The sequence below is a fragment of the Puma concolor genome, chromosome A2 (assembly GCF_028749965.1).
Source record: "Puma concolor isolate L17-30 chromosome A2, mPumCon1.1.hap2, whole genome shotgun sequence".
NCBI classification, from domain to species: Eukaryota; Metazoa; Chordata; class Mammalia; order Carnivora; family Felidae; genus Puma; species Puma concolor.
Window position 1 is genome coordinate 41,189,533 of NC_141668.1, and position 12,288 is coordinate 41,201,820.

A 12,288-nucleotide genomic window follows, 5' to 3' on the forward strand; every position below is an offset into this window, starting at 1 on the left:
ACAATGAAGAATGGTTGGACAACAGGGTATGTATTTGACAAAAGGTAATTTTGGATACTACTGCACACTATGCAAAAATCAAGTCCAGATGACAAAAATCTGAAAATGTGAAAACAAAACTTAAAAGCTTCAGGAAGTAAATAGGGAGAAGACGTCATGACATTAAGGTAGAAAAGAATTTACTAAATAAGATACAAAAAAGTATAGCTTATAAAGAAAAAATGTATACATGTAAAGCCTTGTATTCATTAAAGGCACCAATTTAAAAATATAATTAAAAGCCACAAATTGTTAACATATAAGACTGGCAAAGGGGTTACATACAGATTAAATTAATCATTCTTACAAATGAGGGGGAAAATTCAATCAAATTAAAAATTAGGCAAAAAACAAGACCATGCATTTCAGATGAGAGAGGCACATGTGACATATAAAAATATGAACAAATGTTCAAACTTATTTGGCTATGGGTAATGCAAATCAAAACAATATCAAATTCCCATTTCAGATTAATCAGAATGACAAACCTTTAAACGTTTTGTATATTTCATGGGTTGCTTTTGGATGTGGTGCACTGGCAACTATTACACAGAGCTAGCAAGAATGTAAATTGGGAAACCACTTTATAGATACATTTAAATTCACCCAGTGAAGTTGATGATATGAGCCTAATGGCCCAGCAAGTTCATTCCTACGCACATACCCTAGAGAAATTCTTGCCCAGATGCCCAAGGAGTCATATAAAAGAATGCTCATACCATCATTGTTTATAATGTCTGGAAAACTAGGAATATTCCAAATGTCCATCATCAACAATACTTTTCATATGAAAGTTAAAAATCAGGCAAAACTAAGTAATGTATATTTTAAGGATCCACACAGACACGCAAGAACCAATTCTTTAAAAGAACAATTGCATGATAAATACAAAAGTGGGGGTTATGATTACTACAGAGGAGAAGCAAAGGACCAGAGTCAGGGAGGAGTATACAGAGAGTTTCCCTAGTATTGATAATTCAAGTACTTAGACTGTATTATTACCTATACCTCATAAAGATATTAAAACATTCCCATTTATGAATAAAATATTTCACAATAAATTCTAAGAGAAAGAATGAATTACTGCCCAGAAGCCCAAAATGGGTTAGGAGACAAAAGTCTCAAATCACTTTAAATTAATTCAACATTCTTGGGTCTGATAAATCTAGCCTTCTCTGGGCATGATTTAAAACCCAGGCCAGCCCTGTCCCTGACATGGCACACAGAAACACTCATATATCTTTTGTTTCACAAAAGACTCTTGAAGTATAATCTTTTTAATTTTTTTTAATGTTTTTATTTATTTTTGAGACAGAGAGAGACAGAGCATGAGCGGGGAAGGGGCAGAGAGAGAGGGAGACACAGAATCTGAAGCAGGCTCCAGGCTCTGAGCTGTCAGCCCAGAGCCCGACGCAGGGCTCGAACTCACAGACTGTGAGATGGTGACCTGAGCTGAAGTCGGACGCTTAACCAACTGAGCCACCCAGGCGCCCCCACTTGAAATGTAATCTTAAAGTAACTTTGTCTCCCCTTTTTCTCTTTAAAATGAACTCAGTGAGTAACAGGATATCTGAGATATGCTTCAATAAATTGAAAGGTGGCAGCATAAATGCAACAAGCTGGTCATGAGTTGATAACTATTTTAATTGATGACAGGTGTATGATAGTTCATAGCACTATTATATATTTGAAATTTTCCATAATAAAAAGTTTAAAAATCAATTCAGTGGCCTAAATATTTCCTTGCATATACACAAAAACTCAGTTCACTGACTTTTCTGACTACTTATAGGTAATGAAAAGTAAATGGTCACTTTAAGTCAATAAATATACTAACTCAATTCAGAAATTATAATTCTAAGACACATATAATGAAAAAACGCTTATATTATAAAATTAAATCTCCCTAGCTACGACATCCTGCAAGCAAGAGGCAAGCAAGGGTAGGGTAGGTACAGTGGTATTGCGATTTTTTTCTTTTTTTATTCATGTGTCCACTTGCAAAAGAGGATTCTGATCTCCCTCAGGTTTGAGTTTAGAGACGAAAGACAGTAAGAGGGAACAGGAAAATCCTTATTAGACTGGTGCTGTATTTAGATAGCTTTGCAGTCCCTAGGCATTGCTGGTGTTTACAACTTGCTCTTATAAGGCATTTTTTATGGGCTTTTTGGAGGTCTCACTGAGAATGTCTACTGCACTACCCATGAAATACTCAGATGCATTTTCCTCTCACTTCCATTCCTCACCTCATCTTGTTTTTTGCTAGTCCACTCTTTCCTCTACAGACCCCTTCAGATTAAAATGCTACCAGGCCAACCCTCACCTCCTTGTAGCCCACCACTCATTCTGGTACTCATATATCTTTTGCTCCAATGAACTCTAGAAGTACATACACCTTTTGTTCAACTCATCTACCAACCACTGCCTAAATCATGTATAATCCTTCTACTTTTCAGGAGGAAGCCAGACAGATACCCACTATTCAATACTGTAGATTACATTATTAAACTTTCTCAATAGTTTTGTTAAAGGTCTACTCACCAGGCTTGATTATTCCCACCTTTACCCTATAGGTCTCAGAGTATAGTTGTCTCCAAAGTAATAATCTTCTTTCTAACCCCACCCTTATTCATTTCAGTAACATAAAAATAATTTCAGGGTTGCATAATATAGTTCAATAATTTATTTTGAAAACTTCCATGTTGGAAGTACTCTAAACTGATATCTGGTCTCTTTCAACTTACTGTTCTGTTAAAAATTATCCCAGAGGGCTGAAGAGAGACATGTTGAGGCAATCTCACAGTGCTGGGCTGGATGGTCATTGAAACATGATGGTGAATGGAAAGTGGCCAAAAGAATTAAGATTAGTAAATATAATGATTAAAAAAAAATGAACCTCTGGGCAAATATTTTGATTAATATTTAGGCAATAAAATAATGAGAATAAAGGACCAAAGTGGTTTACTCTCACCAAAACAAATGTGTTCATACATAATGATCTAAACACAAATATTTGCAAATAAAAACAGTTAAAGTTATATCATAAGATTAGTAGGCATTTAGCAATTTCATTGGTATCATAAATTTTCAGATTAGGCTTGATTTATGAGCTGAAAAACAGTGGTAGGAGATATTTAATTGAATAGTATTAATAAAAAATGTTAGTTATTAATTATGTGAGTATAGAAGAAAGTCATCCATGGAATACTTTAATACTCTTTCCTAGTCAACATTTTAATTGATGACTTACATAAAAAACGAAATGTACAAACACCATATTAATATGTTAATATATTTTGTTTCATATAAAATGTAACTTGCTTCACAACTAAACTACCAATTAAAATCAATTTTTCATCATTTGTTGTTTTGTCCTTGATCTTCGACTTACAATTTAAGACAGCAAATTACCTTAAACAGCAATTGTATACTGATTAGTTTCACACACATTATTTGATTAGTCCATATTAGTAGCCTGTATTTCTCAAACATTTCGGAAATCAAAGGTTTAGCTCAATTATGCAGCAACAAGTCTAAATGTCTGGTGTATGGTAATCAAGATTAATAATAAAAATGAAACCTTGAAAATGAACCATGTATTTTAATGAAACATGTTCCTTCTGGAATTTAAGGCACATGGTACACTGGAATGCCATGTGACAGAAATTGTCAAGGATAAACCAATAGTAATAGACGAAACTTTTCCCTTTTGTCAGTAAGGTGTTTTTTCAAAGGTGATCTTATTCTAGTAAGCTGAAGACTATATGGCATACAGACCACCAAAGCTAGTTAATTTATTTTTATTGCTCTGCTATGAGCAAAACTAAGCACTTTCTTTAACTCCATTTATAAGTTCAGACAAATCTTAGACATTTTTGAAAATTGAGAAAATACTACTTTACATTGAGATTTTCCCTATCTAATTAACATTATTGCACAAGACCATGCATTATCTTTTGATTTTATAGCAATTAAAGAATGATAGGGAAAAGAAGCAAGAGAAAGAGAAAATAGAAAAATAAATTTAACAGGCAAAAGTGACAATAAGAGAAAAAGCATAGAAAAGAGAGCATGAAAAGGAAAATGCTCCATTTATTAATAAAAACCTTTAGAAGAACCAAGGGTGGGGGAACAAAACAGAAACGTGTCTTTGCTCTCCCTATCTCTTAATATCACACCCAAATCATGCACCTGAGACACTGTTTCTTCACAAGACACTCATGTGTCAGATTATGCAGCAACTTATGTTGTTCTTTTAAAGGGTGGTAATTGTGCTTTTTAAGGCAACAGACTATATATTCAGTCACATTCTAATCTAAAATGCAGTGTCCAAAACCACCTCACACCGCATACTTTTTGAAAATGGAAGCTTATTATACAGTGAGATCACAGTTCAATTAACAGTGAAAAGTGATATCATTTTAGTCAACATTTTCCATCTATCTATCAAAAGGATATGGCTGTGTGTGTGTCTATATACATACATATATATATGTTTGTACAGTTGGCATAATCTCATTGCATTACTTAAATGGCAAAAAAAAAAAAAAAGAAAAAGCGAAAATTGTACACATTTCAAAAGTATACTTAGCTCAAGAATAGACATTAATTAATTTAAATAATTCTTATGTCAGAATATTAGAATATCTCTGGAAATCGTAGCCATGTGACCATAACTCATAGCTGTTACTCTGGGTTAAAGGAGATAATCAGGTAAAAGCCAGTGCACCCTAATGCATAGAACATCATGTAATGCTATAATCTGAGTAAGAGGTGGGAAGAGGGGTCAGCAGGAAGAGTCATGGGGTAAAACAAATTCTAAATATATTTGTAGGCTAACCAAAATAAAATATTTTTTATTAAACTCTGTTTGACAATAAAGTATTTTATGGAAATTTTACCACTACCAGGGTAAACTAAATAGGAGTACTTCAGCTGGTTAAACAAATAAAGCTATTTTGCATTCCTATTTTTGTGGATTTTGAAAGTTCAAAAAATCTACCCCCAAAATATGCAGAACAATAGAAAAGAATAAAGTATCCAAGTAAGATGCTATGCAAAAGATTAACAGAACAACTGAGAGATTCAAGTTTTTACACCATAAGATAGTTTGGAAAGCCAAACCTACGATGGGATTAGAGCACAAGGTCTAAATGTCAAAGTTAAATTAAAAGAAATAACTTTAGTAATGTAGTCCAGGTGAAGCAAATGACTTAGCAGGCAGTAAGAGTGTTTAAAAAATGGGCTTTAAATATCCCAGTCCTTAAATTCCCTGAAATAAAAGAATATGGAAACAGTAAGAGCCTGGGTAAGACAGTTAAAATTCATTTCTGCACTTAACCTGGTGATGAGCTTGGGGGTGGGAGAGAATCTATGAACGTACATTGTTTAGTTGATCTACAATTTAATGTAACCTGTTCAGTAACTTTTAGGTTTCTGGCTTTCCAACCTTCAAACTTTTTTGACCAGAAAATAATATTTTTTTGCAGAATATAGTCCATGCATTCTTGCACACCTAACACTGAAAAAAAGGTTTCATTAAGTACTGCTTAATGTACTTAATGTACATTAAGTATTGCTTACTGTAATAAGAGAGTGATTCTAGTTTTGATGCTTGACAGCTGGCAGCTTTCATATCTCATCATTCCCCCTTTATCTCTTACCTCAAACCTGGGCAAACAAGAAAGCTCCCTCCTTTAGAGCCAAGAGAGGTAGAGAGAGGTATGGAATTTCCAAACCACTCAAGGCTCTGGCTACTTGTGGGAATCTTTTCCACATCTCCACACCCTAACCACCATAAAACCTCAAACATGGGGCGAGAGCCTGGGCAGCTCAGTTGGTTGAGCATCCAACTTTTGATTTTGGCTCAGGTCATCATCCCAGCGTAGTGGGATCAAGCCCCATGTGGGGATCTGCACTGGGCATGGAGCCTGCTTGAGATTCTCCCTCTCTCTCTCTTTCTCTCTCTCCCCCCCCCACCCCTCTCTCCTGCTCACATGCTCTCTCTCTAAAATAAAAAATTAAATAAAAAATTAAAAAACATTCTCCTTTTGTGAGCCTCTCAAGTCATTTTTTACCTGCATGGGAGCTGCTCTGCTCTCCACAGAAAGCCTGTCACGTAAGAAGTTTTTCACTTTCTTGGTGCATGTGTGGCATCATGTCTCCACATCTGAACCAAATTTGAGAGCCATTCTACCTCTTCAGCGTAACCACAAGATTTATCTAACTTGTGTGATGAACTTTCCTATTTTCTATTCCATTTCATATTTCACTTAAAATAATACTGATCATAACTTTCTACACTGATTATACAACCAACTTACAGATTTCAGTAGAGAATTCTAGTTTGAGATAAGGAAAGCATAAAAATACTGATTCTAAAGGGTTTTTTGGTCCTTCGATTTTTAACATACTGTATGAGTGGATAATAATAATAGTAAGACCTCTCATTTAAACATATTCCAAGGATGGTATATCCAAGCATATTAAGACTCCTGTTCTACCTCACTTCTGTGACTCAAGCTTTATTATACATATAACGAAGATAATATAGAGTAGTGCTTCTTAAAAGTTCGTGATATACCAATCACCTGATGATCTTATTAAAATGCAGATTTTCAAACAGTAGGACTTGAGTAGGGGCAAAACTTCTGCATGTCTGACTACTGCCCAGATAGTATCAATATTTCTGGTCCACGGCGCACACTTTGAGTTGCAAGGACAAAGATAACAGCTATGAAAATGTCGACATTTGCATCATCATGTCCCCTATTTCTTTATGCATACATACACACATATCATCTGAATCACTGGATAAATAAGTTGTAGACATTATACTCTTTTACCCCTTAAATACTTCAGTGTATTCAGTATTCCTAGAAGTCACAAAATTCTCATACATAACCACAATACAATGATTCAATTCAGGAAACTGACATTAAAACAGCACTACTATCTAATTTACATTCCTTATTCAGATTTCAATGGTCCTACTAATGTTCCTTACAGCAAAAAAAACAAATTTCTGGTCCAGGATCCGAGACAGGGTCACATGCTGCATTTAGTTGTCATTCCTCATTGGTCTTTAAAACGGTTCATTGGTCTGTCTTTTTTTTTTTTTATCATGTCTTTTGACATTTTTGAAGAGTGCAGGTACTTTATTTACAGAATAAATTAAAGTTTCTCTGATGTCATCGCATAATTCAAGTTATACATTTTTGACCAGGACACCAGAGTAGACATGCTTTTGGTTCAGGAGGCACATGATACCTATTTATCCTATTATTGGTATAGGTAATTTTGATCACCTGGTTACATTGGTATCTGGTCGGTTTCCCCATGAGACAGTTTTTGTGTTTGCAATTAAGGTGTATCTTGTGGGAAAGTATTGAAGATACTCTGTTTCTTATAAACCTTCCATCCTGTCAATTGAGTAGCTATTGATAACTCTTGTCTAAACAATTATTATTGTGGTGCCAAATGGTAATTTTTTAATTTCATGTTTCCTCCTGCCTAAATTGATATTTTACCATACGCAGCATTTCAAGATGACAATGCAAGAAATTTGAAAATTGTCTTCAATTTCTCACTCTCTCATCAATTATCATACTATCTAGTCACACAGTAACTGCTTGAGAAATGTATAGCACATAAAGACAGCTAAGTCACTACCATTACTATGAAATCAAAGTCACATGGAAAAATTTGAATGTCTTTTGTGAAATCACAGGGCAAATATATTTAAAAATAACTACAACAATAAGAAACAAACAAACCAAAAAAACCCATGAAATGTATGGAGTGATTTTACACTATCAGTCACCTAACTGAGAAAATCTGACACTTTGTTGAAGCAGCTAGAGTCTTAGGATCTATAAAACAAGGTTATAATGAGGGGGTTCAAGAGTCTGAATCCTTTTATCCAATTATATCCTGTGCACAGAGTAGCCAGCCTTGTCTACAGTGGGAAGGTCATTAGATGTGCCCAGAGCAATACTTTCCTTCTTAACACTAAACTAAGCGAGAATTGGTTTTACCAAACGTGTGTAATAATTTGTGAAATGCTCAAACCTCCATATCAGTGCCCCTGGAGTTTTTCAAAGAATAAAATATCATACCCAGCTCCTTGTTGGATCAGAAAGTATCTTTGTTGGTTAACTTAAAAGTAAAAATACCTTCCTAACAGATACCCCCAGCCATTGCCAGTGGGAATATCATTTAAAAGTTACCAGAATGGAATGGATATTCTCTCCTCATCATTACTAACATATGCTTTATTGATTTAAAAACCATCCTCAGTGTTTCCTCCAGCAGCTCATATAAAACGGCCACAAAGCTGTAACATCTGCTTGGCAGTATTAGCATAATACATTCAAAAATTGACTTATCAGAGGCATTCCAGTCTACAGCTGCATTGTTTTTCTTGTTAATGTCCTATAGCTAATGTAATATTTTATCTCTAAAAAACAAAGCTCAGGTTATCTGATTAAGTTTGGCACCAAGAAGAATAATGACGTGCATTATCTGAAGACATGAGTGATACATTTGTGCGCAGACAGAAAACACTACCAATTATGTACTTATTAGGCAAAACAGTTCTAGATAAAAAACTATTTTTTCATGTATAAAAAGATTTTAGAGATTGAAAATATCAATTTATGGATAATAACCCCATATCCCTACTAGCTGAAGGACCAGAAATTAATATTTTGATGTATGTTGGAGGGACCAAATGGTATATTTCAGGAGAAATCTATGGAATACACATATAATATTTCAACGTTAAAACTCAAACACATCCACGTAAACATACTTAGAAAAAGGACTGCCCCTTTGTGCAAAAGTTAAGCAAGTCTACATATCTCAATGACTACTGAGGGCATTGCTGCAGATAGTAATTCATTTTAGGTGATGATACAGACTTAGCAACAAAAGGTAAAACGGTGCTTTCTATTTTCTGTACAAGAGGGCAAAGGGGGTTATGATAGATTTAGAAGATATTCCTTCAAGATACTTTTAATTTTTAAATATTATACTCCAACATCTGAAAACTATAAACAACCATTTTGCCCAAAAAGAGAATGATTAGGTATACCATTTTTAAAAAAAGAATAAAAAGAATTAAAGATATCAAAAGAGGTTGCTAATAGATCTTTCTTGCTTCTTTTATTCCTGACTTTCTTATATTTTCTTAATTTCTGTAATCACCTGACTAAAAGTAGCATCCATAACTCTTACCTCTGATAATTTGGATATTTTATTAGCAATGGGATATAACACAGTAGACAAAACAAAGTCAGTCTACCTTAATTTCCAGAAAACCCCTTCAGTGAAGGAAACTGGCGTAGTGTTCTGTAGAATAGCAGCATATTGCTCTGCTGAAATGATAAAATATTATAAAATATCTATGAGTAGGTACATTTAAAACCCCACATAGCATTCATAAAAATATACCTGATCATATGCCATGAACTATGAAAACTATGTTTAAAATATACATGATTATATTCCCTTTACTATAAAAACTACATTAGGAATTGAGGTAAAACTGAGGCTTATGTAATTTTGATTTTTTACATTCTTTATTTCCAACAACATAAAAAATGAAATAAACTGTCCCAAAAGCCTTTATTATTTAATCATTAATAATAAATAAGAAAGAAACAAACAGATAATAAAAACAGAGACAGAAAAAGCTCTGGCCAACCAGAGTTCATGAGGGAGAAAAAGATGGGTAACTACTTTGCTCTGCTTTCAAAATAGTTATTTTAAATTAATGATTCAGTACCTGACACTTGTGAGACAGGGTAAGGACACTTGTGAGACAGGGTAAGCCTCTGCTATAACTGGAAAAATTTTTTTTCAAATAAGCAATAGCCAAAGAGAAAATGTATAAACATTTTATTTGTAGTAAATATAAAGGACAAGATATGTGCAAATAATTCCTAAAATTTGGTAATAAAAAAGTAAGGTCTCTGAATGTTTGTCGACACCAAATGTCCTGTTTTTCAAGGCAAAGCAGAAACTGCATTTCAAAACGGAGGAGACTACAACTGATTTGTAACCTAACCAAAATTACATAGGAACTAGTTGCTTGTATGTATCTAAGAATTAGAGTCTTACAAACCTACAAAGCTTCTGCTCAGGTCCGAGCCAAAAGGCCTCCTCCAGCCCACGATCTTGAATAACTTTGCTCTAGAGTCTGTATTTCACGACATTCTCTACCACCCTGGCTTCCTCACCCTTCCTTCTGCATGGGAAGTGGGCGGACCCGCCGGAAGTGCGGCGCGCGCCGCAGGCAGGCGGGGCCCAGCGGCTCAGCGCGCAGTCGCAGAAGGCGGTGGGCGGGGCTGTGGGAGGACCCAGGATGCCAGAACGCCCCAGCCATGTGGGTAGAGAAATGACCCTCTACAGGGCAGGTCCAGGTGGCACTGAACTGTTCCGAGCCACGGTAGCATAAAGACAGCGCCTCTGAGGGGCACCTGGGTGGCTCAGTCGGTTAAAGGACAGACTTCAGCTCAGGTCATGATCTCACAGTTCGTGAGTTTGAGCCCCACATTGGGCTCTGTGCTGACAGCTTAGAGCCTGGAGCCTGCTCCGGATTCTGTGTCTCCTTCTCTCTCTGTCCCTTCTCCACTCAGGCTTAGTCTCTCTCAAAAATAAATAAACATAAGAAAATAAATATAAAAAAGACAGTGCCTCTGAGCTCAAGTACCAGCTGTCTTGGCTGAAGGGCAAAGATCCCAAGTTCTACAAGTTCCTGCAGGAGAACGACCACAGCCGGTTTCACCTTAGCCACCTGGGCAGCTCTGAGGATGATAAGGAGTAGTTTCATTCCCTGTCAAACAGGCTGGGAGAAGTCACTGAGGAGAAGGATGAGGAGGACAAAGACAGAGTCCCCAGAGGACAGAAGGGGAAGATGACTGGTTCTGCCCTCGGTGACCCACGCCATGGTCGAGAGATGGCAGCAGTTGGCAAAGCTACACCTTACTCCAAAGCTGTTCCACGAAGTTATGCAGACGTTCTGAGCACCCAAAGAGACCAGTAAGGTGCTCAGGCCAGCAAATTCCTGGTCCCCGACAGTGCCGTGTTCAATGCTCTGATCACCTCCTAAATCAGAGAATTTCGGTGCCCCCAGAAGCTACTGTTTTGAAGGGCCCCAAAGGACAGTGGCAGGGTGCCGCAGCTGTCCCCCCTCCCTGGGGGGAAGCTTCAACTGGACAGCAAGGGCTTACCAGTGCTCAGTCATACAGCTGGTGGCCTGTGTGGCAAAGGCGACAGTAGCAGCGGTTGTCTTCCAGCATGTCAGCAGCTCAATGCTCTACTATCTGACCTTCCCCCCACCCCCGCCCAACCCCCTGCAACCAGTGCCACATGCTGCTCAAGAGGATGACAAATACCGGCTGGAAGACTTGAACTTCCCAGAAATAAACAGAAGAAGGTGGAGGACAGGGGGGAATTTGAGGAACTCTTTGACCTGGAAAGTGGCAAAGAGGACAATACCAGGGACTTTCCAGAGAGGGAGGGACAGCTGGGTTTCTGAGAGCTCAGCAGGAGTGGTGGAGGAGGTAGCAGGAGGATGGCAGCAGTAGCTGCTGAGAATTCAGCTACTCAGAGGATGGAAGCCCAGATACAGAGGTGTGACTGGACCCCAGAGAGCTATGGTATCTGGCCCAGGGGCCCAAAGACAAGTTGGCAGATCTACATCTCTCAGAGGACTGAAAGCTTCCTGCCTGGGGCCTGCAGGGGCTGCTCTGCAGTGTTTCCACCCCACAGGCAGCCAGGCATGCAGCTTCCTGGCTTGCCCTGAGCCCAGAGACCCTGAAGTCAACACCGATGAAGTAGGGAAAGGGCAGTAGATGGTGGACAGGGCTTTATTTTTATAGCATAAAAGACCAGAAAGTACTAAGAGCTTTGCCAATCCCTGGAGCAGCTGCCTTGGGGATGGAAACCATAATCATGAAGCCTGCCTACCACTGCATCCCATAGTGGTGGTTAAATACATCAACCTTGTGGGGGGAATCTGACCCAGAGTGGGGCTCTACCCTGACTCCTTGCCTGATATCAGGATGCTGAAAACCTCACAAAGAGCAGCCCCCTTTCAGAAGGAGACACTGGTCATGGCCAAAGACAGCTTGGTCTTCCTCCCATCTCTTTGCCTACAGTGACCCCCAGAAAATCTTTGGAAACTTGTCCCTTTCCTCTTAAATTATGTGTGTGTGTGTGTGTGTGTGTGTTTTTTTTTCTTTT

At 37.5% G+C, this 12,288-nt stretch overlaps 1 long non-coding RNA gene across 1 annotated transcript in view; it reads right to left on the bottom strand.

The window, feature by feature from the left end:
• Positions 1-10,298, bottom strand: part of LOC147583118 (uncharacterized) — a 283,224-nt gene extending 272,926 nt beyond the window's left edge. Inside the window, exons 1-2 of the long non-coding RNA XR_015242840.1 lie at positions 10,166-10,298; positions 9,344-9,416 (exon numbers count right to left, since the gene is read on the bottom strand). This is a non-coding gene — a long non-coding RNA (uncharacterized LOC147583118). The remainder of the gene's footprint in view (positions 1-9,343; positions 9,417-10,165) is intronic.
• Positions 10,299-12,288: the final 1,990 nt, after the last annotated feature.